This window comes from Choloepus didactylus, chromosome 16 (genome assembly GCF_015220235.1).
Source record: "Choloepus didactylus isolate mChoDid1 chromosome 16, mChoDid1.pri, whole genome shotgun sequence".
Taxonomy (NCBI): domain Eukaryota; kingdom Metazoa; phylum Chordata; class Mammalia; order Pilosa; family Megalonychidae; genus Choloepus; species Choloepus didactylus.
The window spans coordinates 78,979,113-78,985,463 of record NC_051322.1 but is presented as its reverse complement, the minus strand read 5'-3'; the positions used below and the strand labels follow the sequence as shown (position 1 = coordinate 78,985,463).

The window sequence follows — 6,351 nt, the reverse complement described above, 5'->3', positions numbered from 1 at the left end:
AGCATGCATCAGAGCTGGGCTTTTCCCTCTCAACTGACACAATCTCTTAGGAACATGGGGAAGACAGTCCCTGGGCTTCCGTAGGACACCTTTCCTGAGAGATATCTGGACCTACACTTCTAGGGGATTCCAAACACAGGTTAGGGACTTAACACTGCCATTGCCTGGAAGAATTCTAGGAGAACACTCTCAAGGAGTTGGGGACTCAAACCCCGTACTTTGTCTCTGCTAGCCCAGTCTCAGGAACATGGGGACTAAAATCATGGGGCATCCCCAGGACACCTTTTTTGAGAAATGTCTGGACCTATACTGTGGGTGGTTTACCAGGACTTGCCTGGAGATTTCAGGACAACATTCTTGAAGAGTCCTTCCTCTCTGCCAATACAGTATCTTGAGAACATAGGGAGTAAATTTTTCAGGCAACCTTAGGAATTCATTGGGTGTCCCTGGGATTTTTCTCCCCAGTTGATGTCTTGGTATATGTTACCTAGGTGGGGGCAATCACCTCATCTGAGAGAAGTCTAAGACAACACTCTGGGAATATTTTTTCTTCTAAATTTCCTGTTTCCTGAGGGTTAAAAAGCAAGCATGCTCTAGAAGAAGGGGAACTTTATATTTGGCCGCAATGGGTTTCAATAGAGACTAAACTATCAAGGGCTGGAGAAGAGGTGCTCCCATTGAAAAGCACTCAGTTCCCATGGGCTTAAATTAGACATGACTCCCTAGAATGTTACAGACAATACTTTGTTGCAAGAATCCTTAGTCCAGAATCCTGTGTTACAAAAGATGGAATACCTCAAAAGGCATCGAAAGCCAGACAGAGGAGAAAGAAGAAAATCTCAGGAGACAGAGGAAAGGACCTCTGCTGAAGAGGGGAAAAGAGGAAGAGATCCAGCATGAGGAAGGGTCTGAGAGAGTGAAGAAAAGAGAGAGTGTGGGGAAGTCTCAGAGAAATGAGGGGAGAGAAAGAGACATGGGGGTTACTTGATTTGGCTTCCATTAGACTACTGCTCAAGAAAGGGAGAAGCCCCCAGTTGGGTCTCAAAGACAGTATCACCCACTGCTTTGAGTTTCCTTGGAACTACATGACATGGTGATGGGTCCCCACCTCTGAGAAGGGAGCCAGAAACTCAGAGTAAACCAAGTTTATGTCCTAGGGAAGCCAGATCAGAGCTCCTAGATTCCTAAAGACACAGTAGTCAAGTGTGCTGGTTTGGTGTTTTGTACCCCAGAAAGGCCGTGTTCTTTTTTTTTTTTCAATTCAGTTTTATTGAGATATATTCACTTACCATACAGTCATCCATGGTGTACAATCAAATGGTCACAGTACCATCATATAGTTGTGACTTCATCACCCCAATTCATATTTTAACATTTTCTTTACACCATGAAGAGTAAAAATAAAAAAAAACAAAAGTAAAAAAGAACACCTGTATCATCCCCCATTCCACCCCAATCTACATTTAGTCCTTGTCCCTATTTTTATACTCGTACATCCATACACTGGGTAAAGGGAGTGTGATCAACAAGATTTTCAACATCACACTGTCAGCCCTTGTACATACAGTCATCAAGAGTCAAGACCACTGGGTTGGTGTTTGATAGTTTCAGGTATTTACATCTAGCTATTACAACTCACTAAAACCTAGAAAGGAATATCTATATAGTGCATAAGAATACCCACCAGTGACCTCTCTACTCCATTTGAAATCTCTCAGCAACTGAAACTTTATATTGTTTCATTTCATGTCCCCCTATGGTCAAGAAGATGTTCTCAATCCCATGATGCCAGGTCCAGGTTCATCCCCGGGAGTCATATCCTGCATTGCTGGGGAGATTTACACCCCTATTAGTCAGGTCCCCCATAGAGGGGAGGGCAGTGAGTTCACCTGCCAAGTGGCCATATTTTAATCCATCCCCATGGGTGCAGACCTATTATGGGTGGGATATTTTGGTTGAATTATTTCAACTGAAGTTTGACCAGCCCATTCAAGATGTGTCTTAATCCTTTATTGGAGGCCTTTATGAGGGCAAAAGAGAGCTCAGAAAGAGAGATAGAAACACCCCAGGACAAGCAAGGGAGAACCCACAGAAAAGGAAGGAGCCAGAACAAAAGCCTGGAGAGAAGGATTAGCAGATACCAGCCATACACCTTCCCTTGTGACAGAAGGACCCTGAAGGCCATTGGCCTTTCTTCAGAGAAGACATCTTCCTGTTGTTGCCTTAATTGGGACATTTTCATGGCCTTAGAACTGTAAATTCATAAATTAATAAATATCCCCATTGTAAAATCCAACCCCTCTCTGGTACATTGAATTTTGGCAGCTTTAGAAAACCAAAACACCAAGTGAGTGGGGAAGTCTTGAAGAGCTGAGGAGAGAGAGAGGGAAACAGCATGACTTGATTTGGCTTCCATTGGACTCCTGCTCAACACAGGGAGAAGCTGCCAGTCAGGTTACAAAGGTGTTATCACCCACTGCTTCAGGTATCCTTGGATCTGCATGGTGTGGAGATGAGTTCCTGCCACCCTCAAGGAGGGGAGCCAGAGACTCAGAGTAAACCAAGTTTATTTCCTGGGGAAGCTGGATCAGAGCCCCTAGATTCCTACAGATAAAGAATTGCATGAGAACATAAGAGAGGATAAAAATGAGCCAAGTGGGAAGAAAAAGTGAAAGCATGCAGCCAAGTCTCCCAGACAATAGCCAGAAGCAACAAGCCACCACTCTCACTCACCCTTAGCAGGCACAGGTCTCACCCCTCAGTGTCTCCCACCTTCCTGGTCTCAGCAGCAAGCCTGCTCTGCTCGCTTGTTCAGTCCATTCTTGACTTCATCTTTGTTCCTCCCACCTGAACCTACACCCAAGCCACCCTTCCCATCCAGTCCAAACAACCTGTAGCACCTATCAAGTCTCCACAGTTAGGGGCTACTAAAATATCTGCTACCCAGCAACCACAACTCTGTGTATCCTTGTGCAAGTTGTTTGTACATGACAGCCAGGTACAGCCTGGGCATAGGTTTTGGGATTAGCACAGCTGGCAACTGCTGTACCTACTTCCCAGGAGATGGCAAGTACAGTGCAACCAGCTGGTCAGGCCCATTTGTCCTCCTCACCATCTTCATCCCAGACAGATGTTGCACTATAGGAGTGCCTTCCAACATTGGCCCCTGGGATGACTCAACCCTGTGCATGGAACAGCACATGTAGTAAAGGGTGGAGCCACCACTACTTCACCTGTTGTAGCCTAGGTACCTGCTGGTCAGACCACAGACCTTGGCTGTCAAAGATAAGGCTGAGTCTGAGGAGAGAAAATATCTCTACATTGGGTTCAATCCTTCTTGCCAAGGCATCTCCAATAGCAGAGAAATGAATGGACATAGAGGAGAGGAGCAGTCTTGAAGAGAAAGTGGAACCAGTGTTCTGTGAACTAGCAGCCTTGGCCCCTGCCCCAGCATCACCACCTCCTTTGCTAGCCATGGTGTCCAGGCAGATGGGTGACTCAAAACCCCTCAAAGAACATTGTGATGTCCCAGATCCTCACCCACATCACTGGAAGCTTTGTTACCAAGGAAGGAGCAGAAAAATTCCTTGTGGGTTCTGTTACTGAAAGAGTCTGAGAAGCCACTACAGACTGGCCTTCCCACAGGGCAGAGTAAGAATTGGCCAGTTGAACCTGTGGGAGGGGACAGCCCATTTACTGAACTAGATAAGGCAAATTTCCTGAAGTGTGCATACTGTGGGAATTATTCCCTTGCAGAGCAGTTCCATGGCTCCAAAGTGTTCTGCCCCATGACTTGCTCTAATAGGCACAATGTGAGCTGTAGCCACTTGTTCCAGCTGAGGAGGAGGAAAATGAAAGTTGCAAGAAAGCAACTATGATCAAGTGTGCTAGAATGTGCCCCATTGCAACTTATCTGACATTTTCCATGCCAAGATCCAGGGCAAGTGCCAGCAGTGTTAAGAGGACTAGCCAGATGTCAGATACCTTCTGAAAAAGCACTCTCCCCAACATCTGGGCCTTTTTCAGTGAGGGGCAGGCATGACAATGTGAACTGGGCAAGCCCAATATAGCTCTACCTACTCCAGAATTACATGGTATCAACTCTGTGTTCCTGTTAGGAACCCTAACTTGGAGTGCAGAGGAGCTATATTAGTTCTTTGCTTCTATTCAAGGCTGCCAAGAGATTGAGAGGGGTTTCATTACCAGGCAATTGATGGATAGGCCTCTTAATACTTAAAGGAGAACATCTTGTGAGTGCCATGAATAGCAATCTGGGTCCTTCCTTCATGATTTGTGCCAAGATAAATGTCCTCAAGGAGACCTTATGTAGCCTCAGGCACAAATAAGCCTATGCAAGATACTGCCCACTGTCCAGGTTATATCCTGGTACTAGGAGAGACTTTGCAGGGAAGAAAGACCTATCCCAATTACATAAATTTTCTGTGGTGGGGATTAATGAGACAGGGAAGAGAAGTGCAAGAAATTGTTGCTGGTGTTTCATGATGGCAGCTTTGAAATTTCCCTGCATTCTATTTTATTTTTGAAAATCTTTATAATTCTCACCATCCCCACTTACCACAAACCAATCTGTATCTTTGGATAAGAAGCAGTCTCTTAGAGATCTAGGGCTTCTCAGACTTATGCTGGAGTGAAGGGCCTAGCCAGAGTCTCATTTTTTTCTGAGAAGAATAAACAATATGTTTTATAATTTTTTCTTCAACAGAAAGAGATATTAGTAAATCCAATATTCCCCAGATTTTGTCCTGTGTTTTATCTTGCAGAAATTTTATATGTTTGTGTTTTGTTTTAGGTTTATTATCCATTTTAAGTTTGTTTTTTTGAAATGAAGTCTATATTTGAATTCTTTTTTCCTGCATTTGGTAGTCCAGTTGTTCCAGCAATATTTTTGGACTTATTCTTCTTTTCCTTGAATTACCTTTGCTCATTTATCATAGATTGGTTGATTGTGGACTATATTCATGTGGTTATACTTCATTCCTCTCTATTCTCTTCCACTTATCTCCTCTTCAATTTTTTTACCACTGCTGCACTCTTTTAATCAATATAGTTTTCTGATAAGTTTTTTTTTTTTGCTTGGTTTTTATATATTGAATCACTCTTGAATTCTTGGAATAAATCCTCCTTAGCCATGCTTTGTAACCATGTAAATATGCTGTTGGATTTGGTTTGTCTGTACATTGTTCAGTATTTTGCATACAAATTCAAAATAGCTATTGGTAGGTAGTTAACTTGTAGAGTCCTTGATACCAGGAGAATATCAGGAGTCATATCCCACATTGCCAGGGAGATTTACAACTCTGGGAGTCAAATCCATGTAGGGGGGAGGGCAGTAAGTTCACCCACCAAGTTGGCTTAGCTAGAAAGAGAGGGCCACATCTGAGCAACAAAGTAGTAGTCAGGGGGAGACTCTTAGGCACAATTATAAGCAGCTTTAGCCTCTCCATTGCAGTAACAAGTTTCATAAGGTGAAGTCCTGTGATAGAGAGCTCAGCACATCAACGTGCCAGTCCTCAATGTTTGTGAGAACATCAGCAACAATCCAGGTGAGGAAGCCCAACACCTCTGCAATTTCCCCCAGCTCCTCAGGGGGGCCCTGCATATATATTTTATTCTCAGTACAAATTACTTTGGGATGTGTTGCTATTCCACATTAACCTACGCAAACCTACCAGGTCTCACTTCCTATTAAAAGTTCCATGTAATTATGGTATTTGAAAAAACTGTGGAAGTTAAGTTGTTTAGGAAATATAGATCTTGCACAAACTGAACATCCCTTTCCTTAGTCTCACATGGAATTTGAGACCGTATTATCCTTTACTCTTTGGCCCCTTTTGCCCTAGTCCTAACCACGTCTGCTTAATTCATATCTCTGGTTGAAGTCTGAACACTTTTTCAGCTTTTTAAACAGTTGCTATATGTACTAATATTGACATTCATATCTGCCGAGTTCTAGCTCTGAGTTTCAGGTGTCACACAGATACCCAAAGTTCCAGGGATTAATCATGTTATACACAAAGGGATCAGCATCTTGGAATCTGGAGGTAGCCATTACAATTCAGAAATAGAGGTGACTGCTGTAAGAACTTACAGTCTAGGGACCACTACAATAGGGTTCCCCTGATAAGCTTGATAATCTATGTTCTAAGGTTCAATTCTGAGTTTACACATTGTAGTTAGTCCATACTGGTGAGGCATTATAGTGTTTGCTTTTGTTTCTGGCATAGTTCACTCAAAATCCTGTCCACAGGCTTCATTCACCTTGTTGCAGGTCTCACAGCTTCACTCCCTCTCAGTTGCTTAATATTCCATTGTATGTCTACACAGCAATTC

At 43.3% G+C, this 6,351-nt stretch overlaps 1 pseudogene; it reads left to right on the top strand.

The window, feature by feature from the left end:
- The first annotated feature begins 2,676 nt into the window (after nt 1-2,676).
- LOC119511372 lies at nt 2,677-4,346 on the top strand (annotated as a pseudogene).
- The last annotated feature ends 2,005 nt before the right edge of the window (nt 4,347-6,351 follow it).